The sequence below is a fragment of the Patagioenas fasciata genome, unplaced genomic scaffold (assembly GCF_037038585.1).
Source record: "Patagioenas fasciata isolate bPatFas1 unplaced genomic scaffold, bPatFas1.hap1 Unplaced_5, whole genome shotgun sequence".
Classification (NCBI taxonomy): domain Eukaryota; kingdom Metazoa; phylum Chordata; class Aves; order Columbiformes; family Columbidae; genus Patagioenas; species Patagioenas fasciata.
The window spans coordinates 784,725-807,785 of record NW_027288767.1 but is presented as its reverse complement, the minus strand read 5'-3'; the positions used below and the strand labels follow the sequence as shown (position 1 = coordinate 807,785).

Here is a 23,061-nt window from a genome sequence, read left to right as displayed (position 1 = left end):
CTCTTTTGCTGTTAGGTCTCCTGTTACAGCGAGTCTAAGACTGTGTTTTACTATGTCCTGCTCAGTGCATATGTAAGCTGGTCAGGTTGATAGGTGTGTTTTTTGCTCTCAGGAGTCCCGTTGGACTCCTTGCTCCTGTTGGGGCAAGAAAAGGAGGATTACTGGAGGTGTGGTTTGCACAGCTGTAAATAAAGCAATGTAATCTCCCAGGTCTCCTGGTGCCATCAGAGACAGATTTAGGTTATGGTTGGACTCAATGATCTTAAGGGTCTCTTGCAACTGAAATGGTTCTATGATTCTATGACACCCTAGAGCTGGGTCCTGCCTGTCTTGGAGAGGCCAGATGGCAGGATCCCCTTGGCTGTGCCACGTGGGCCTGGGGAGGAGCAGGGACACGTTCCTCACCAGGTTGTCCCTTCGCATCCTCATAGTCCATCAAACTGGGGTGCTGTGGCTCAGGGGTGTCCCTGTTTGCCAGATCTGTCACCTGAGGCAGGGACATTGGGGTGTCATCCCTGAGCTCCCAGTGTGGCCAAGGGCTCCTTGAGCCACAGGAGATGTTCTGCAGAGAGCAGGTCTGAGTGTGAATGTGGGAGCTCCCTATGCTCTCCTTACCACATGGCTGTGTCTGGAGACCACAGACATACAGACACCATATGTACCTGTTATACAGACACTGTATATACCTCTTATACAGATACTGTATGTACCTCTTGTACAGACCTTGCATGTACCTGTTATCTCTCACGTGGCTAACCACACACATTCATCTGCTCTCCACACACATCCCAAATGAATTTCTTTGTTGATTGTTGCTGCGTTCTCAGTGTGTAGGGTTGGATGGCCAGTGTACAGGTTGCTGGTGTTTGCAGTTTTACTGCTTTAAATGTGCCATATACTTTTATGTGTTCCTTAATTAACTATGTTGAAAACTGTAATGACTGGTGCCTATTTTAAAAGTATTCATAATGATGGTTTCCAGTAGGGTTTGATGTGAAATAAACCAAATTATGCTGGTCGGTGTAGAGAGGAATATAAATAGACACAGGAATAACTGCAGGTTATCATGAGGACAGTGTTGGTGACAGGTTTACTGGGACCCTGTAAAGGCTCTGGGGCACTGACTGCTGGGATTCCATGGATGCCATGGGCACACTGTGGATATGGGCTGCAGACAAAAGCCAGTGGGGAGGTTTTGAGCTGGGGCACTGTGCGTTTTGACCAGTGTCTGTTTCCTCCTTCCGTGGCTGTCCCACACTCCAGGGACAGTAGAAGCTGCAGTATCTGGAGTCAGAGGGAGAGCCTGCGGAGCGAGCTGTAAAACAATAATTAAAAGCATAGTGCACACCAGCCTGTTAATGAGGAAAACTGCTGCATCTCTCTCCGTCTCAATTTCCCCTCATCACTTCATTTCAAGCAACCTTGCAAGACAAAGCAAGGGACAACTGGTATTTCCACATTATTTTTTTGCCTTACTAGGTATTTGTTCAAGCGGATGTGCTGGTGTGTCGAAGTGAATATGAATGCATATGTGCATTTGTTTTCGAATTTTCATAAAAGCTGCAGTTACACTGGTGCATGGGTAGCCCATGAGCACGTGAAGAGGGAAGGATCCCTTTCCTTTGGTTCGTTGCACTGTTTCATATTACGTGTCTGTGGTAAAACCTGCTGCCCTGCTCGGGTGGCCCCAGGACAAGTGCAAGCAGAGAGTGGCCACCAGTACATTCCTGTGCACATTTCTCCTGGTCCTCTGAGACAATGGATGTTCAACCAGCCCTTACTTGGCCCTACCTAGGGAGACAGATGAGGTGGGATGGCAGCAGAGCTGCCCAGTGCTGCCACCACCACTGGGGGAGCGGGACATTTTCCCAAGAGGTGACACTGCCAGGCTGCAGAGGATGGGAAGGGAAGGGAAGGACCCGTGTGCCACCTCAGCAGAGAGGGCCAGCGGGGCAGGTGCTGCAACACCCACTTGGACACGTGGAGGTTTGACTGCGCAGGAGCTTTGGACAGTTTGGGTACCTGTAAATATTAGAAATCTGTCCTTGGTTAATACCTATAAAATTGGGATTCTTAGCTATGCTGGATGACATATAAGAGTCTCATATCCTGCTTTGGATCTGTCCTTTAAATACACTTAAAAGCGATTTTACAGTTGTCATGGTATTTCTAGTGGCTGCAGCAGGTCTCACTGGGCAGGGACGTGTTATGAGCAGCCACTGATGCTCAGGACAGGCAGATCAGGCTCCCCCCTTCCCATCCCTGCCACCCAGCCTGAGCACCAGCGCTGTGCTTGGGAAGGTCCCTCAGCAAGTGCAACTCTGTCGTGACAGCTGTTGTCATCTTCTTTTGTCAACATCATGACCTGTGTCTCCCTCCGTTGACTTTGAAGGATCTCCTGGCAACTTCCTTGGACTTGATGAAGCTGGAGAAAATTGAATTCAGTGGGATTAAAGGGAAGACCCTGGGCCAGCAGGTCCTGGACATGTATGAGGAATTCCAGGAGGCATACAAGGTGTTTTCAGAGCGAACCTATGACTGTCTTGACCTGACCAACACGGTAGGTGGGACCAGTTTGCGGGAACATCAGGAACATGTGCATGTTTCCAAAGCAGCAGTTTCCTGCTATCTTCTTCCCAGCTCTTTCCTCCTTTCATTATGATCTGATCTGGTACTGGAGGGAACAGGGAGCCGCTGGCCTTTCCTGCAGAGATTTGGGACTTCTTGCACGTCTATATCTAACATATCTTGCTAGATCAGCACCTTAGATCAGTGCAGCTGGGAAACTGGGATTTCCATGAGTTATGCACAAGCTTTTGCTGTACATGGTGCTTGCTGAGGTATAAGAGCTATACCAACACCCACATCTCTTTGCTTTCCTGCTCTTGGTATTTACCATGTTTCCCCAAAAATAAGACCTACCCCAAAAACAAGCTATAGCATGATTTTTCAGGATGCTTGAAATATGAACCCTATTCAAAAAATTAGCCCTAGTTACAGTTCATAAAAAAGTCAATTTAAATAGGGTCCAGGCAGCTATACATGTAAAAAAGTAAGCATCTTTTGCAGCAAAAATTAATATAAGACTCTGTCTTAGTTTTGGAAAAACAAGGTAGTTTGCCTGATGAGGGCCAACTCAGATCATCTCTGGGATGTGTTCGCTCCTGCCTAGATGAACACATGGCATCTGGGGCTCTCAGAATTCAAGGATGCTCTATTTTATTATCAGTAGTGCTTTAATTAAAGGAATATTCCCAGCCCTCTGGGACCTGCCTGGTGTGGGGATGGGTGGCTCGTGCTTTGCTTCCTGCAGCTCCCAGTACATCTCTGCAGGGGGTGGCACGTCCCCAGTGTTTCTTGCTGGAAAGCTGCTTGCTCCATAGCACCCCTCCTTCAGCAGGGCAGGCACAGAGGAGAGGTGACAGTGGCTCTGCAGGAGGTGGCTTGGGTTTGGTGACCCCATGGCCATTTGTGTGACTCTGAGTCATGTTTGTTCTTTCAGTGCTCTAGTTTTGCACCCTCTGCCACTGCTGGAGCCGTTTTTTTTAGCTAAAACATGGCATCTGGATCTGCTGGAGCTCAGCAGTAGCAATAGTAAAAGCTATTTCCTTGCACTTTGTCCTTTGGAAAAGAGACACATGACCTCATTTTTAGTGGTTTTGTCCAAGCTAGAACAGAAGGACTGTCACGGACTGTCAAGTTCAGTCTTTGATTTGGACTCTTTTACGTGTAGGAAAACAAATATAGATGTTACTCTTGAAGTTCAAAGGATTTATTACAATTGAAGCAAGAAAAGCAGTGCAAGAAGATGATGGAAATTACAGAAACCCAGTACTGTTGAGTTTGAAAAGGACCTCTGGAGATCACCCAGTCCACCTTCCCTGCTCAAAGCAGGCTCAGCTAGAGCAGGACTGTGACTGGTCAGGTGAAATATCTCCAAGATTACCTATGTCCAAGTGTGGAGACTCCACAGCCTCTCTGGGCAACCTGTGCGAGTGTTTTGAAACTGCCTCACTCACAACCAGCTCACCATGGAACCACAGGCTTGTTTTGACTTGAAAGTAGGTTGGATTTGGGACTCAGCAGGTGCGTCCGTGGGTTTTCTGGATGATGGTGTGGTCTTCAGGCCAAGTGGTGGGGGAGAGGGTGTGGAAATAGTCCATCTTGCCTGTAGGCTGAAGATAGTGCCATGTGGGCTGTGGAAAGCCCTCAGGACCAAAGGGTCCCTCCCAGAGAAAGGGCCAACATCTCAGCCATGGGACAGCACAGAAATGTTCTCAAGCTTTGTGAGGACTTTGCCACGTTGCGATGGCTGAAGATTGGCCAGAGGAGTGGCTTAGTTCACGGTGAATAAGAGAGGGCATCTCTGGATCGAGGAGTTACAGGTACCTTCCTAGTGCCATCTTGCAGCCTCACAGCTTGTGTTTTGCCTTTGTGCAGGACTTTGAGCAGGATGCCTTTGGTTTCCAGCAGAAAGTAGAAGACATGGACCGTCGGCTGGGCACCATTTTCATCCAGGCTTTTGATGACGCCTCCAACTTGGACCACGCCTTCAAGGTTTGTTTATCGCTCCCTTGCTCTTCCCTAAAAGGGAAATCAGGGCACCCGGCTCGGTGAGAATCACGCTGAGGAGACCAGGCAGTGCTGGAGCCACAGGCACATGGGGCTGGTGTTTGCTGGTGGGACAGTGGGACTTGTAGCTTTTGGGCTGCTCTTGGTTTGGGATGCTCAGGCTGGTGGGTCCCTCACAAAGCTTTTGGATGCCAGGAGATATATTTGTGTCTCTCTCTGCAAGTCGGGGGAAATCATGCTTTTTCTAGGATTTCCTGGTGAGAATTGATATTGTTAGTATCAATTTGTTAATATTATTAATACATGGATCTGTTTCAGTTTTGGAAACAGGTTTTCTAGAAACAAAGCTGGTTTATTTATCAATTAATCTATCTTGCAGAAATAATAAATGGTATTTTTTTAAAAAAATCAATATAAGCATTTGTAGAAAAGACTTTAGCAAGTGACAGTGTTTATCTTTGTAAGTTTTTTGAAAAAAATAGAAAATCTTGAAGCATTTGAAGAACAACAGTTGGAATGTGGTCCAACCCCAGAGAAAGTCTGAGAGGCCCCGTAACAAAGGGAGCAAATTTCCTTTTTCCAAAGTGCCCATCGGTGCGGACAGTATTGAAGCATCTGGGCTGGGGAGGAAGGTCCCAGCTGATCTCTCTGCAGGAGTCGGGGTTGTAAATTTTTCCCCTCTTCTTTTCCTGCGTGTTCACCCCAACAGCTGCTGGACATGTTCGGGAGCCTTTTGGAGCGACCGGTAGTCGCTGCAGATGCTGCTGGCAAATACTCCGTCCTCATCAGCATGTTCAGCAGGGCCCTGGACCACGCCAGGCTGATCTGCTCCCGGCACATCCAGGCAGAGCTGAAGCTCGGTAGGTAGAACGTGCTGAGTAACATGGGTTTTACAGGGAGTTTGATTGAGATTAATTTGGGGGGGAAATGATTTATTTTTCTAAGGAACCCAAAACTTTACAAATTGCAGATGTTTTCAGCCTCTGTAGCTCCTAGTGGCAATGGAAATGTCTGGGAAAGCTCTGTTCTTAGTATTAAAGCAAATAATTGGTTAGGAGTAAAAATACCCTTTTTCAAATGTGTATGCATGATATGTGACTGGGAATGGAGACACATGCTGAGCTTTTCTCCCAGCGAGGCTGTGACAGGAGGTTTCTCTCCACATTTGTGTGCTGCCTCCAACACCCCATGGGACCTGCAAACCCACTCATGTGCTCCTCAGAATGAATTTATTTTGTTTCCCTTACAATGCTTAAAATGCAAAGTATGCGAGTGGGACTTTGTAACCAAGGGTTTAATCAGCCTTTTCCAAGTTTATTATTCCCCGTGACTGTTGGCACAGGGGGGAATGGGTGGATTTCTATCAGATTATGAGGATTCAAGTGTGTCATTTTGAACAATAACCTGTTTACTTGCCTCAGAAAGATCATACTGGAACGAGACAAGTCCTGGACTGGAGAGAATCATGGAGAGAATCATTTGCTGTGAATTTGTGGTTATTGTTCTGTGGCTGTTAGATAAGACGGACAGAAGTAACTCCTGGTCAGAAATCCCTATGTCAGTGTTTGTGAGGGGCGGGGAATGTGTCCCAGGCAAGGGACACCTCACATCAGCTCAGGTTTGGACATAGTCTGGGCTTCTCGTTCGATCTCAGCTCCTTATTCAAGATCCAGAGGCACTCGCCTTGGTCACAGACCTACATCAGTGTGGCGGATGTTGGATTTAAGGAAGGAAGCTGGGAAATCAGAGCAGTTTTCTGCAAATGAGGTTCTGTTGTTGCATCTTTGGGGTTACAAGTGCAGCGTTCAGTCAAACGCTGTTCCAATGTGCCCTCCCCAGGATCCCCCCTGTGCACAAGAACATGCCGCTGGTGGCTGGAGCGCTGCGCTGGGCGCAGGAGCTGCGAGCGCGAATCCAGGTGCCGTTTGATCACTTCAGGCACATCCCACATCTGTGCGTGTCTGTTCCAGCTAAGTTGCTTTATGACCACCTTGCTATCTTCTCTGTAATCAATCTGATTTTCTTTCTGTGGTGAACATTATCCCATGGTTATAGCTGAAATAATTCTTAGTCAAAGAGGTGTGAAGTGGTTGCACTGGTGCTTTTCAGCTTCCTTGTGATCATTATTTTTTTTAAGAAACTCATTAACTGGATTTGTTTTGAAGCGATTAAGAGGCACAGTGGGCTATTCAGCTTTCAGACATAGTTCCCGGGTTGCAATTGAAAGAGGTATCAGAACCTTTCCTGCTGCAATCCCACTCAGCATGTTCTCCAGGACCTCCTCAGCTGCAAGTCCTGGTTCTGGCATCATCCAAACTGTGAATAGCAGAGAAGTGCTGGGCTGGACTCAGCTGAGATGGGTCGATGGAGCTGGGTTTGCATGTTGGGGAGCAGACGAGCATTTTGTTGGGCAGAAGAAAACTTTCTCAGCGTTAAACAAAGGAGCCATCTCCCAAGATCAAGGAAAGAAACCAATGCTGGTATATTTATCACCCAAATGCTTGTTATAACGGATGGTGTCAGGGAAGTATGGCCTCATACTCACAGCTGGCACCACATGAGACAACATTTAAGAGCTCTGTAAGCAAGGCGGTGTTGGACTTATGACAACTGAGGGTGTTCTAGGGACTGCACCTGGTAGCTCACAGGAATGGCTTCACGTGTGCTGGTCAGGATTCTGTGTAAATGGATCCACTTTTTTAATGTACTTGACCAAAATAAGTTGACCGTCACTGTACCGTGTTTGTAACCTTCTCTCACTGTATCTTGCCATTAAGTGTCTTTAAGTGCACAGTTATTCTGCAGCAGCAAAGACATTGGTGCAATGAAACAAACTCTTGGGCTGTTCCCAGCACAGAGCCCAAGTTATCATGTCTGATTTGAACCTAAATGGCAAATTTTTGTCCACCATGAAGGACCCAGATCTGCATTTCACACTGATTTTCTGTCCTCTGTTTAGAGTAGTTAATAACATGCTCTGCAACGGTGGTGACATGATGCTGTTGAAAGGGAAAAAGGATTAAAAAGGAGAAACAAAAGTGGTTTTGCTGGGATTTACTTGGATTTGCTCAGAGGACTTGTTTGCTTCCAGCAGGTTTCTCAGCACTTGCCCAGCGGTGACTGCTCAGGCGCTCCTTTTTTCCAGCTTTTGGTTAAGTTAATTCAAGTTTTGTCAATATGTCCTCCAAAATCAACAACCATCTTGAGGAAAACTTGGATATTGTAGATGAAACAGTGGGGAAAAGACAGCATGATAAGAATTCCTCTGGCCTGCTGTTCCCTGGGCTGTACAGCCCTGGCAGCGTGGCCAGGGCTCTGCCTCCCGCACTCTGGGACACCTTTGCTCTTCGGTTTGAGGGGCATGAATTGGGCACCGCCAAGAGCTTCATCTGCCGGGAGCCACACTCTGCTTCTTTCTGTGCCTCTTTGACCTCAGAAAGTGGTGGCTGGTGAGCAGAGGTTGCCCTGCTCTGTGCAAACACCGGAGCATTGAGTATGTTACGGAGACCAGTGTTCCTCCAGCAGCTCTGGGCCCTTGTTCTTCCCCCAGGACGTGGTTCTCATTTGCCAGTTGCCATGCAAACACCCGCAAAAGGGCGCACTGGGGCTTGGAGAGCTTTTGTGCAGTGAAATGGTTTTGGGCGATATGGTGGGGTTGGAATGTAAGATCCCCAGCCAGGCTCTGCCTGCAAGGTGGTGGGTGGTTTTGGGAAGGGGTAAATAGAGACTGCAGCCTCACAGGGCTGAATGTAACGCTGAGCTTGTCTGTTGTGCCACCAGCTGCTTGGACTCTGCTGAAGGAAGAAGGGTGATAGAGAAGTATGAAGAAATGATCCAGCTGCTCGACAGGTAAGTGGTGGCTCAGGCATGACTGTAACTATATGAAAAAAAGCCAAACCTTATAGAATCATAGAATTGTTTTGGTTGGAAGAGACCCTCATGTCCATCCATTAACACAACCCTGGCACTGCCCCGTGTCCCTGAGAACCTCGTCTCCACGTCTGTCCACCCCTCCAGGGATGATGACTCCACCACTGCCCTCGCAGCCTGTTCCAATGCCCGACAGCCCTTTGGGGAAGAAATGTTTCCTAATATCCAGTCTGAACCTCCCCTGGTGCAACTTGAGGCCATTTCCTTCTCCTTCTCTAAACCACCTTTCAGCACATTTGCAAGCCCAGGGCCTGAGAATGTCTCTTTCTAAGCCAGAAGGAATTTTGTGATGAGAGAGGAGGAGGAATCCTTTGCTACACACCACAGTCTTTCTGTGATATCTTGAAATGAGAAGTTTGCATGGGAGGGACAGGGGCTGTGCAGCCCAGCAGAAATGTTGGAACGAGATTCTTTTGGATGTAGGAGATGCTGTGGTAGAAAACCTGAGCTGACCAGAAGTCTCAATCCACTTGTGCCCATTCACAGTGTACTTACCGTGGCTGTAATGTGTGTGTTCCACAAGTGGGAGTGGGATTCGTTGCACCTCACTTAATATCTTAATGTTTGATGCTAAAACTGAACTGATTGCTCTGAGCTTTTGAATGTTTGTCCCCAAATTTGAATCCTCTGCTAAGAATGGTACTTGGGGGATCTTTGTTTTCCTGACTTGATGCTGTCACTGGTTTTCAGGTGTTTGTCTTTGAAGCCAAGATCTTTATGGAGGTGGTGTGGGTGGGTTTTAAATATTCCTTGATGTTCTTCAGCCCTCAGAAGTGGACTTGGCTTTTATTTGGTTCTATGTCTTGGTGTGCGGGCTTGGCAGCTACGTGGTGGATGTTTTAATTTGTTTGTTTGTTTTTCGGCAGGTATCAGGAGAAGCTCTATGCAGACTGGTCCCAGACAGTCTCTGAAAAATCACAGTACAACCTTACTCAACCGCTTATCCGGCGAGATCCAGAAACCAAACTGATCACAGTTACTTTTGATCCCCAGGTAAGAACTAGCTTTCCTGTCTGCTGGAGGGCACGTCTCCAAGCTGTGCCCCACCGTGCATGGCAAGTCTGGTGGGATCGCTACTAGATCTGTTCTGCTGAGGTCCCTGGAGCATCTGTTACGGGTGACATGAATTAACCATCCCCTTTGTGGGCTCTGTCTCCTGGTAAAATATCAGGATTACAGTTTAAGCAGCGCAGATTGTAATTAAAGCCAGAAAGTCTGTGAGTAGCCGGATGTTAACTGGTGTCAACATCTCCAGAGCAGGTTGGTTTGACGCTGGTGTGGGGAGCGTAGGAGCATCATCCTACAGACGTGGGTTCGTGTTATGTTTACCTGAAATCTGAGCTTCCTGAAAGGGTATAAAAATCCCAGGAAAGGTTTGTTCTGTTACTTCAGTGTTGTGGCTGTTGGATTTCCTTAATTGTGGTGCAGGAGGCTTCCAGTAGGTCTCTGTTCCCTAGGGCTGCCCTCTCCAGCACAGGGAGGCCTGACCATCCCCCTGCCCAAAGCAGAGGCAGGGTCCAAGCCAGCAGAGTGCAGAGGTGGATTCAAAGGTTCTGGGGCCTGATGAGAGCTGGGGCCTCTCAAATGTGAAATGCCATTTGCTGCGGAGGTGCTGAATCTCAGGGGCCTGGGAAAACATCAAACACTTCCCCCTTTCCCTGGGACTTGCTGCTGTTAGAGAAAAGTGTTGAGGTTCCAGAGCTCATTCCAGCTTGGCTCTCAGACAAAGGATTTGTCCAGCTCCTTGGAATCTCCTTGCTAAGGTGGGAAGCAAATGGCCCCAGGGCATGTTTTCCACCCTTCACCCTGGTGCCAGGGTTTGGAGCCTGTGACGTGCTGAGCATGTTCTCAGCTCCAGTCTCTGAGTGCTTCTGCGCTGCTCTCAGCTTTCCATACTGAGGACTGCCTCATGTCCTCAGGTGCCTGCTTAGCAGCCCCTTCATGCCCTTCAGAGCAGATAGGAGCACCTCATTTTGCCTAAAGGGAGGATGTATTTGCAACCCTTCAACATTAAAGAATCTTCCAGAGCTCACCTTCCATGGAGGAGAGGGAAAGAGGGTAAGACATCCTTGACACCATGGTGGGGATGTCTCAGACATTCCAGTGCATAAAAGGGAGGGGAGTTTGGTTCTATCTCACTTGGCCTCCTGCTCCCTCAATCCCCTGCTTTTCCCTTCCTCCCATCCCATCCTCTTCCATCCACCTCCTCAAACTGCTCCCTTCACCCTTCTGCGCTCCGTCTTTCTTTCCTCTTCTTGTCATTGTGGACATAGTCACTTTAGTATTGTAGATACTCCTCACCCCTGCCATTGCCCATACAATATACTGAATTTCTGTCACCCAGCCAAAATGTGCAGTTTCAGGAGCATTTTCCCTCTCACAAGCCACTAAACTGAGCAAAGATTTTTTTTTTTTGTCTTAGAAGTGATATATTGCGTTGGAAGACCTTGCTGCTCCGTTTGTTGCAGGGACTCACTTCTACTTGGGTTTATAGTTTAATAACCCACTCAATCCCGTTCCATCACAACTCAAAGATGCTTTTGGTTGTGCCTCCTCCTGCAGGCACAGTATTGCTGAAAGACTGTATTGATGAGGATAGCTGAGAAGACCAGAGATCATCATGGCTTTTAGAGGCTGCACAGGGTTTGCTGGCTGGGTAGTTAACAGAGCTAGATGTCTTTGATTGGGAAGCAAATCAGAGGCAAAGATCAATGGGAGGGAGATGGTCTGGACTAGGAGGTGTCCAGGCCCTTCTCAGAGCGTACTGCTTTGTGAATAAAACAGCAGGAACCCCCTAAGATCCCCAGAATTGACGGGAGGGTGTCTACCAGGTGAATGGGGAGGATTGTCTCACATTCAGCTCTCTGCCTTGTTTCTGCAGCTGGTGTCGGTGCTGAGGGAGCTGAGCTACCTGTCTGGCAGCCGCCTGGGAGCCATCCCACCCACGGCAGCAGAAATCTATTCCTCCAAGGAGTCATACCGGCAGCTGGCGGCCAACTTGGAGCTGATGGTGAACAGATACAACAAGGTCCTGAAGACAGTCCTGGAGGTCGAATACCCTCTCATACAGGAGCAGCTGTGGGATATTAACTTGAAGCTGAAGAAGGCAGAAGAAACACTCAACTGGAAGATGGAGGGTGAGCTAGCTCTGTGTTAGGGCAAAAGAGGCCGTACAGGATTTCACAGAATCCCAGACTGGTGAGGGCTGAAGAGACCTCTGGAGATCTCCCAGTCCAACCCCCCTGCTCACGCAGGGTCACAGAGCAGATCACACAGGTGGGTCCAGGCGGGTTTCAATGTCTCAGAGAAGGAGACTCCACACCCGTTCTGGGCAGCCTGGGCCAGGCTCTGGCACCTCCCAGCAAACAAGTTTCTGCTCATGTTCAGATGGAGCCTCCTGTGTTTCAGTCTGTGCCCGTTGCCCCTCACCCTGGTGCTGGGCACCACTGAACAGAGTCTGGTCCATCCTCTGACACCCACCCTGAGATATTGATCCCATTGATCAGATCCCTCTCAGCTTCTCTTCTCCAGCTCAACAGCCCCAGCTCTCTCAGCCTGTCCTCAGAAGAAAAATGCTCTAGACCCCTCAGCATCTTGGTAGCCACCGCTGGGCTCTCCCCAGTAATTCCTTGTCCTTCTTAAACTGGGGTGCCCAGAACTGGACACACCACTCAGATGGGGCCTCACGAGTGCAGAGCAGAGGGGGAGGATTCACCTCCCTCGACCTGCTGGCCACACTCCTACTCACGCAGCCCAGGTACCATCAACCTTCTTGGCCACAGGGCACATTGCTCATGGTTAACCTGCTCACTTGGGTCTCATCAGATTCCTCCCATGTCCCCAGCCTCCATCACCTGGTTCCCAGTGACAGTTCACAGCAGGGCAGGGGACTCTCCAGCAGAGCCAGCACTGGGGAGACAAAGGGCAGCCCCCAGCCTGCCTGCTCCTTCCCATCTTACCTTGATCTGCTTGGGCTGGGGACAGGATCCTGATCCCTTCAGCTTCCCTCTGGGCTTTTGGGGAAGAGAGGCTGCCCTGTAAGCAGTGATGCTGAGGAAACGGCAAGATTGGGGTTTGTGAGAGCTGGCAAGGCTGGGGTTGAAGAGTCTGCTCCCTGCCCGTGCCAGCCCAAGTGACCCACTGTGTGGTCATGTCCCTGTGTCCCCAAGGCACTGCTTTCTCCCTGAGTTGTGCAGGGACTGGGACCCCTTGGCCCAGCCATCTGGCTTGGGACAGACTTCTCCCGGTGGGGGCCAGGGCCACCTCGTTATCCTTTCCAGCCAGATGAAATACTGTGGTTAGTGGTGAGGTTTGTGCACCGTGACTTTGGGATGATTTAACCAGTGTTCTTGCTTGATCAGTTTTAACTGCAAAGCAGAATGGAGGAAGACAATTTGTTTCCTCTTGGTGAAAGCAAACTGCTCGCTGTTGGAATATATATTTCTGTCATCAGGCTTGTGGTATGAACAGGAACAAGTGTCCTCCCTTGGGAACTTGCAAAGCAGAATTCCTCATGCTGAAAAACTCTTTCTCCATTGCACAACAAAGATGAAGGGACTTTCCTGCAGATGAAGTTCCCTGAATCTAAATGCAGCCCTCGCTGGTACCTTGGGCTGTCACAGCCTGTGTTTGTGGGGCTGTGGGTCCCTGCTCTAGTGACAGTGGCAGGAACACTCAGCCTGTTGTCCTTGTTCTCTCTCTGGTAGCAGATTAAATCTGGGTACGGGAAAGGGGGAAGTGTCAGACGTCCCCACGGTGCTGGTGCTCCTGGCAGAAAACAGAGGCTGCAGCTGTACCATGGATTGTTGGGGTAGGAGGGAGCTAGAAGTGACTCTTTTGGTTGAGGTGGTAAGTCTCTTGTGTTAATGATGGGTGAGAAATACATGAAACCGTGGGGGAAAAGTCTTATGGAGAGTGCACAAGAGCTTGGCCATGCAGCTCTGAAAAAAAGTAGTCAATCATCTCATTTTTTACCAGGTGTCTGGGATCACATCTCCATGGTGATGGATGATGTCCATGACCTCGAGCAGAGGATACAGAAAGCCAAAAACAATGTTGAGGAGATCCAGACCATCGTGGGATCGTGGGCGTCGCCCATATTTGTGAGAAGAGATTGTAAAAGAGAATCGCTGCTGAGCCTGGAGGACTGTCAGGACCGCCTGGAACGGCGTTACAGCCTTGTCCGAGAGTCAGGGCAGAGGATTCATCTGCTGGTGAAGGTGAGGGGGGACCTTCTCCAGGGGTTTGTTGACTCTTCATAGGCTCTGGGTGTCTCTCCGCTCTGGTGAAAATGTCCAGAGCTGCTTCACCTTAAAATTAACTCCCTTAACTCATTTGAAAAACTTACCTGTTGTTGATTAAGGAATACTTTGATGGGTGAGCTGGTACAGCTGAGTGTGCGGGGCTGCTGACCAGGCACCGAGTTTGGAGCAGGAGTGGGAGCCGATGCAGCCCAGTCTGGCTCCCAGTCCTGGTTCTTGTGAAGCCACTAGAGGGGAGTCGTGCATCAGGCTTTGGGATCCTGCTCAGAGGAAAAACTCCTCCGAAATATTCACCTTAAAATGGAGAGGCAGCTGGCTGTGGCTGACCTTTCTGCTTTAGGCTTGTTGTTCCTCTGTGGGAGCAGGAGGTGACGCTGTCAGTCCAGGGAGAAGCTGAGTAACAAGAAAAAAGCTGCTGTCTGAACCCTGGGTTTTTTCCAGTGGCTTTGCCAGAGCTGAGAGTCCTCTTTGCAGAGCAGGAGAAAGCCCAAATCTCTGCGCCTCACCTGCCCAGAGGTTTTAGCGTGTCAGGGACAGCACCTTGGCTGGAAGGCAGATGGATTTTAGGTCCAGCCCACTCCTGAGGGTCACCATCTGGCCTTGGACTCTGGAGAGACTGGGCTGACCCTCTCTGGGACACTGAGCCCTTGTTGCTCACCTTACTTCACTGTCTGCACTCAGCCTTGGGCTTCTGACCCACTTCTGTACCCTCTGAACCCACGGCGAGGATTTTACTATGCCCACGTTGTCCTGCTGCTACAGCTGTGACAGGCTCAACCACCTCCAGCTACACCCAAAAGATGGGAACACTTCCTAAATTGACCGGAGAGAACATGGGGCTGTGGCCAAGGCAGAAGGGCTGGCACCGCTGCTCTGGTGGCTCACAGGGCAGGACCAACTGCAAAGCAGCATGAAGGTCCTGGGGAGGGAAAGGCACCGTGGCCCAAAATAGGATGTCCCCATGCCTCTGTCCTGCTGTGCTGGTCAAACCTGGAGGAACAGCAGCAAAGGGGCCAAGAGCTGGTCTGCTGTGTTTCCCTTGGGTGTTCAGGTCTTCTTTTGAGCAGGTGAGTCTTGAGGCTGCTGAGAGAAGAGCACAGAGAGTTTGGGTACGTGCACCCACAAGCACAGGCAGGACAGTGAGATGCTGGCTTGCATTGCCCTTTTGCACCAGGATGAGGCCTCTGGAGTAAAGGTTCAGTAGAACACCAGTGACAAGGGGGCATTGTCAAATACAAGGGCATGGGACGGTGAAGAGGGGGTGGTGCTTTCAAATGGGCATTCCCATAGTGTTCAGTCCTGTGAAGTTCCCCTTTCTCTTGTGTCAGCAAAATGTGGAGGTGAGTCTGCAAGGCACCAGAGCCCTGGCTTGCTCTGTTAACAGTTTAATCACTCAGCGTTGATGTGTAAAGTTGGGGAGCAGCAACTCTGGGTTGACTCAAGCCCAATTGGCAATGCCACTCTATCTTGAGGAGGCTGAGGCCAGACCTTCTTGCTCTCTGCAACTGTCTGAAAGGAGGTTGGAGCATGGAGGGGGTTGGTCTCTTCTCCCAAGTAGTAAGAGATAGGATGAGAGGAAGTGGCCTCAAGTTGCACCAAGGAAAGTTCAGATTGGATATTAGGAAAAAATAATTCACAGAGAGGATTGTGAAGCTTTGGAATAGGCTGCCCAGAGCAGTGGTGGAGTCACATCCCTGGAGGTGTTAACAAATGTACAGATGGGGTTCTTAGGGACATGGGTTAGTGGTGGAGTTAGGTTATGGTTGGATTCGATGATCTTGAGGGTCTCTTCCAACCAGAATGATTCTATGATCTCATGTGTGCCAAGCTGCCATGCCACTGGGAATGGCACCCTCTCCTGTGTCCCCAGAGATGAAATACAGCCAGCTTTGAACCCCTGGCAGCAGACTGCAAGCTGGACCTTACGTTTTTTTTGAGCCCGTGCCTGTGTTGAGAGCCCCTGGCAGGCTTAGGAGAAAGAGCCCTCAGAGGGCATAGCAAGGCCGGAACAGGATCACGGCAGAGCCTGGGAGGTGCAGGGGATGGATACCCAGGCTGGTCTTGTGGGTGTGGAAGAGGAGACGCAAGAAGGATGGGGCCATTCTGTGGCCTAGAAAACCGTGAATTTCCTGACTGTGAACTTGCCTGGAGGTAAGGAACGCAATAAGCTGAGAAGGGAGGCTGTAAGCCAACCCTTTGTCTTCTGATCCCAATCTTTAACTATTTTCACTTGGTTTATTTAAAAACCCTTTTCTGAATTTTAAAGTTCTCTTGTTTTGAGATGACCATTTGTAGGGCAGAGGTGTAAGCAGTCCACTTGGAAGGACTCATCCACCCAAGGTAACATTATACAGGCCACAAGGACTGAGGCTTCATGCATTGGGATGAGCCTTTGGCCCAGGTCTGCAAAGCACCCTTGAGCCCTTTGGCCTCAGAGAAGAGGGAGGAGAAGGTTGCAGGGCTGCTAAGTCTCTCACGCACTCCATTTTTACCTTGTGATTATTTTGAGTTGCTTCAGATGACAAAGCAGCCCTTGACAGAAGGAGAAAATTGTGGCCATGCTACCAGCAGCAACATCCGTCTGTCTGGTTTCTCACCCCCCGCAGGGCTGGTACCTGTGTGCTCATTGCCATGAGTCCTCAGCTGTGGGCAGCTCTTGTAGGACAGACTCAGCCCCGCTGTATTTCAGAGTGTCGTCTTTTTCTTCCAGGAAAACCAGAGCCTCTTACTTGCAGACCCAGCATCTGACATCTGGAAGGCCTATGTGGATTACGTGGATGAGATAGTTCTGGATGGATTCTTCACTGCCATTGAGTGCTCACTCAAGTACCTCCTCGAAAACACAGGTAACTGCTGGTTCCTCAGCTCTGGCCGTGATACCATCTTCAGTCTCACCAAAAGGAAGCTTCTGTTTTGTGCTTTGACTTGTGGTGGTCTTTCTACTCTGCCTCTTGCATTGTCTACAGCAAGTGCTGGAGGAGCCTCCAGACTCAGAGGGTAACTCTGTCCCCTGGTCACTGGAGCAAAGCCTTGCTCAAGGGAAGGGACAGAGATGACTGTGCACCATTTGCTGGGATTTGTGAACAGACAAAATTGAGGCATCATTCCAAGTCTGTTCTTGGGCATCAGCCATCTCCTGACCTCCCATGCACAAAGCATCAAGGTGACACAACCTTTCGTTTGTGGAGAGTCTCAAGAGTTGGTTCTGTGGATGAAAGACATGAAAGAAAAACCTCCATCACTGAGGAGTGAGGAGAGGGGTCACCAAAGCAGAGCTCCTGCCTAAGGCTGCCACGGAGGGTCACTCTGCTGAGAGCAGCTGTGTCCAGCTAAAGCACATCTTCAGAACGCTTCCCTCCTGGATGTGGAGGCACACTGAGCTGGAGAATTGCATCCAGTTCCTCACCATCTTGTTAAAAACAAGCACATAATTTCACATTTGTGAAACCAGTTGGTGTTTTATTTTTTCATGCCTTTCTCCACTAAATTAAAGAGCCTCTTGGTTCCTGTTGTTTTTCTCCTCTTTAAGTACTTATGCGCTGTAATTGTTCAGCTCTCAGACTCCCTTTTGATTAGCTGAAGAGCCTGGTCTCTTTAAGGCTTCCCTCCACAGCATTTTTCCGGTCCTTAAATCACTTGTGTCTCATCTGTTCTCCAGTATCTCCTGTGGGTACCAGAACACCAGCTGGTTTGGCAGCCTCCCCTCTGCGTTGTATGCAGACACAATGTCACTGGACCCAGCGAGTGGGTGTCCCACCTGCCTGGTGTCCCTGTGGGGCATGTGTGTGTCTTGTGGTGGGATGTTAGTGGTGGCTCTAGATCACTTTTCTCCCCTTCAAAAATAACCTGGCACCTCTGTTCTTCCCTACCAGATCCCAAGGCAGGGCTTCCTCCCCTGTTTGAGGTGCAGCTGGATTTGGTGATCCCAGATTTGATATTTCAACCCTCCTTGGACCCTGGCACAAACGACGGCTTCTACGACGTGGTGGAAGGTCTTCTCAACGACATCTACCGGATCTCATCGCTGGTGCCCAGGCTGGCTGAGCACAGCGGCTTCCTCCACTACCAGGTCCGTGGCTGTGGAGCTCCCTCACGCTGTGTGGCAGTGAGGAGGTGCCACGCTGCCCCCGCATCACTGCGAGCTCCTCTCCTCTTCTCTCCAGGCTGACATGGAGGACATGGCTGACCTGGCCGACATGCGCCATGAGCTGATGGGGCGTGTGCAGGCCGTGATGGCGGCCTGCTGTGATTACCGCAGTGCCTTCGACCACTACTCCTACCTGTACGGGGAGGACAGAAAGGAGTTCTTCCGCCAGTTCCTCCTCTACGGGCACATTCTCACTGCGGCAGAAATCGAGGCCCATGCAGAGAACGGGGTCCCTGAGTCACCTCCCACGCTGCAGCAGTTCCGAGAGCAGATTGACTCCTACGAGAAGATCTATGAGGAGGTGAATCGCATCGAGCCCATCAGCATTTTCCAGAGTTGGATGAAAGTTGATGCTCGGCCTTTCAAAGCGTCTCTGCTGAATGTGATTAAACGGTGGAGCTTGGTGTTCAAGCAGCATCTCATGGACCACGTCATGCACAGGTAGGAACCGTTCTACCTCTTCTTCCCAGAACCAAAGTGGGTTTCTCTTGTGTTGGCTGGGCTTTATCATTTCACACTGATAAGCAAAAGGCTAATACAGGAGCAAGAGGAGGGGGCACACACCCCCTGCCAGCTCCATCGCATCTCTGCTAACTTTCATCCCCTCGTCTCTGCTGGGAGCAGCTGGTCCAGCTGAGTGTGTAAAGTGCAAACAGTTCCACGAACTCGGTACCATCGACATCCTGCGAGCTGATGCTCCTACGACCTACTGTGTGGTGTTGGACAGGATGTCTGTTTGTCTGTTCATCCTGGTCCAACTAATCTAATCTCTTCTAGGGCTCTATGCTTATTTTGTTGAATTTGCCATCAGTAAAGCTGCATTAATGCCATGAGATACTTGCTCCGTTTCTAAATGCAGTGCTCTTTTGAGTGCACTCTTTGTAAAAAAAGTAATTTGGGTTGCCTGGCATGAGCAGTCATGGGGAGGCAGTTTCAAGGTTACAAAAAGGAGGAGCTTTGGATGTAAGTTTTGAATGAACATGTGTTCCCTGCTCTGAATAGCTGCTCAGCCGCCTGGTCTCTGCAGGATGATGTGTTAGGTGATTTATTTGAGTAGTAGCAGCTGAAGGATGCCACAGGGCTTGGATGCTTACGAAGAAATATTTACAGACATATGTACTAGTGAAGGCTGCTGCGTGTGGTGGCTGCTGTGATCTCTTGTGTTCTTTTCAGCACGATAATTCCTGTGCAAAGAGGTTTTTGCATAGGTTAGAACAGGCATTTAGGAGTCCTTATTAAGAGCTCCTGACTCAGCAGTTTAGTCTTTAATAGGTGAAGTGTTTAGGGCTATGTTTTGGTCCAGCAGCATCCACAGAATTTAAGCGGGCACTTCAAAAGTAAGCGTTTTGAGAAGGGAAGAATGGAAAGGACCAAAGATCCAGGAGCCCATCAAGCTCTGCTAACAGTGTCCAGCAGCTGGTGAGATCAAGAAGCAGGTAGGGAAACTTCCCCCAAATAGTCTCCTTGTCTCTAACCATTCATACCTGAGGACTTTGAGAGTCATGGGTTGTACCTTTGTATCTAAAGACCTGGATGGATTTTTTTTTCTCCCACAAATGTTCGGTTGCTTTTCTGAACCGCTGTGAATTTTTAACATCTGCATCCTTCTGCAGCAGAGACTTACCCTCTGAAATAAGGCAGCGTGCGAAGAAGAATCCCTGTTTGTTGTAGCTTTACAACCTGCCAGGTTCATTTGTTGAATTCTTGTATTGGAAGAGATGACATGAAAACTGTCCTTTCAAATTCACTCTCTTCAGACCACAGACCCGAGCTCACAGGTCTCCCTTATAGAATCATAGGATAGAGTCATAGAATCTGTTTGGTTGGAAGAGACCATCAAGATCACAGAGTCCAACCATAACCTAACTCTGGCACTACCCCATGTCCCTGAGAACCTCATCTATATGTCTATCCAACCCCTCCAGGGATGGTGACTCCACCACTGCCCAGGGCAGCCTGTTCCAAGGCCCGACAGCCATTTCTGTGAATAACTTTTTTCCTAATACCCAATCTGAACCTCCCCTGGAGAAATTTGAGGCCATTTTATCTTATCACTTGCTACCTGAGAGAAGAGACCAACCCCCTCCATGCTCCAACCTCCTTTCAGACAGTTGCAGAGATCAGGTCTCCCCTCATCTCCTGTTCTCCAGGCTGAACAGCCCCAGCTCCCTCAGCTGCTCCTCGTAAGACTTGTGCTCCTCAAATGCCTTTTCTCCAACCTGTGAAGTCCCAACCCATTTATCCGTTCCTCACAGGAAGCTGTACCACATCTATGGATCCCTGTGAGCATGAACTGTGGTTCTGATGCCCTCAGCATGTTGCCATGTGATGGGCAGAGTTAGCCAGGCCTTTCCCTCTCCGTGCCAGTCCAGCTGCCTGGATGATTCCGGTAGGAACTGCTCTCATTTGGTGCTTTCCTGTTTTGTGTTCTACAGCTTGTCTGACCTGGACGAGTTCATAAAAACTGCTGACAAAGGTTTGAGCAAAAAGGTTGAAAAAGGCGATTATGATGGTTTGGTGGAGATCATGGGGCATCTCCTGGCCGTTAAGGAAAGGCACAGTGTCACCGATGCCATGTTCGAGCCCCTGAAGCAAACCGTCGAACTGCTGAAGACGTATGAGCAAGAGCTGCCGGAGGAAGTCTATAAGCAACTGGAGGTGGGTGAAAAGCTGCGGTGGACACGGCGGTTTGCCAAGTAGCCAGCGTCAAAGAGTATGAGCTTAAGAGCATTGCAGGAATATTTAAAGCCCCACTCCCTGTCATTAGAGGGCCTCAGTGGATAGTATTTTACTATTGTGGGATGTGCCTTAATAGCTCTAAATTTTGGAGTTATATTGAGATTTTTCTTTTAAAGCAGAGATTAAGCCTTTTGTTATGTATGAAAAACATAGAATTGCCTGCTCCAACTCTCAGCGATTACTCTTGAAAAAAATTAATGCATTTTCAAATACATCTGTTAATTAGTTTGAATTATAATTATTTTTAAATAAGCCAGTTCTTGGCAACTGTGGAGATGGGAAGGATAATGTTGGCAGAGGAGTCGCCTTCTCATAGGACTTCAGTCCTCCACTAGGTCTATAACACCCAATCTGCTTGACCCAAAGGACATCACTGGGAGCACGTTATGAAAGTATTTCAGCACCTTTCCACATCTGGCCCTGATGAATCAATTTTTCTTTGGGGAATTCTTCTCATTTCTGGACAGGGGACCATGAGGTGAAGGTTGGAAAAGCCTGTGGGATGCCCAGCCAGCCTTGGGGAACTGGCAGCAGTCACCATGTTACGGTGGAGGAGCGTGTGGCTGCGTACTGATGGATACCCCTTAGTCACGGGGCGTTGTGTGCAGAGGGCTCTGTGTAGGACACCAGGTTTAAGGCAGAGCTTTTTGGGGAGAAGTTCCTCCCTCTGCTGCAGGCTTGGATGGGACCTGAGCGGGGTTTAGCAATCCCCCAGTTTTCTGCTGGTGCAGCCGTGATCCACGGATGGTTGTATCACCAAATCTGACACGGGTAAGGGTCCTAAAGATAACTGGATTCCTACAGACACCCTGAAAAACAGAAGAGCTGCATTAAATGAATGTTTTGGCTGCTACAGCAGCTTCAGTTCAGCATAAAAAATGGTGCTATGGGGAACCCAGCTCTGCTGATTCCTCTGCCCAAGAGCTGCTTGCTTGGTGCCTGTTTGTGCGTGTAGATTTGAACAACTGATTTGTTTTTCTGACAGAAGAAATGAGGTATGCAGGGCAACCATTCAGATGTAGGAGATAACAAAACAGTTTCGTTCTTTCTGGCAAGTGACAGCAACACATAGTTGAATAATTCATTCACTGCTGTACACAGTAGGAAAACCAAAGTAAGTTCCTCCAGGTACCGCTCCCTCCATGGCCATGAAGATGGATGGGCTGGAGCTGATAGTTTGTATGAGAAGGACAAGGAAGCAGCTCCATGTGTGCCCTGCTATGGTCATGGATAGTGATTTCTACAGAGACTGGAACATGAAGTGCCAGAAAGAGACCCCTCAGGAGGGACTGGCCCTGCTCTGGCCGCCTCTGCTGCCTCCAGGTTATTTCGCTTCTTTGCATAGTGTTGGTGCATCTCCATTAGTCTTCTCAACTATGTGCACTGGGATGAAAAGAAGCCCAAAGTCTTTCCTGTAGGCTGGCACAGTACCTGGGGAAGTGGGAGAGCAAAGCTGTGGGACTTGAGGACAGCAGAGCCCTGGCTGGTGTCACTGTCTGGGGTGAGGATTTGGCTCGAGAAGTCTAGTGAGAAGAGAAGAAATCAAATCTCTTTCTAAATAAAATCCCAGGTGCAAAGGGTGGATTGTTAGCAGTGCTGTGCACCAGCAGCTTGGATGCAGTCCTGAGAAAGAAACTGTCTTATTTAGTACTAATATTATACAGGCAGGCTGGAGGGATTTGCCCCAGAAAGCTCTGTAGAAGTCCTTCTGGCATAATATCTTCTGCTCTAAGAGCTGGCTGGAAATTTCCCAGGCTCTGTTTCTTAATTAGCTCTGGGAAGCCGGACGATCTGATGAACTTGCATCCTCAGCCCACCCTCCTGCCTCCAGCCAGCTCTGGGTCCCGCTGGGCTCGGTGTCAGGAGAACTGTGCTCTCTCAACCACCGAGCCATCCTGGGAGCCCAGGATCTGGTCTGGGACCCTTCTTCTGAAGTTATTTAACATGTTTTTGCAATCAGAGCAGTCAGTTTTAAAGTCTCAGTCTTCATTCGTCTTCAAAATTGTGGATAACTGATAAGTTTTATCCCAAATTGTGTTTAGCTTTTGCATCACAACAAAACTTCCTTGCAGTTTTAGGCATGGAATCTGTTGCTTTTCCTGTTCTGTGATTGTCCATAAACAGATCAGTCACATCTTATATCAAATAGCAAATACTGCCTACCGTCATTTAAATTTTGCTTGCAGGAGCTGCCAGAAAAATGGAACAATATAAAGAAGCTGGCGATAGCTGTGAAGCAGCATGTGGCTCCTCTGCAGGCGAACGAAATGACAGTTGTGCGCAAGAGCTGTGCGGCGTTTGATGTTGAGCAACACAGATTCAGAGAGCGATTTCGGAAAGAAGCACCGTTCAGGTACAGTGAAATTATAACATCAGAGAAGCCCTGAGGAAGAAAAGCTTCATGGGATCATC

The 23,061-nt window shown here is 49.1% G+C and overlaps 1 pseudogene; it reads left to right on the top strand.

Moving 5' to 3' along the window:
* LOC139826870 (dynein axonemal heavy chain 9-like) overlaps nt 1-23,061 on the top strand; it is a 66,044-nt pseudogene that overhangs the window by 425 nt on the left and 42,558 nt on the right.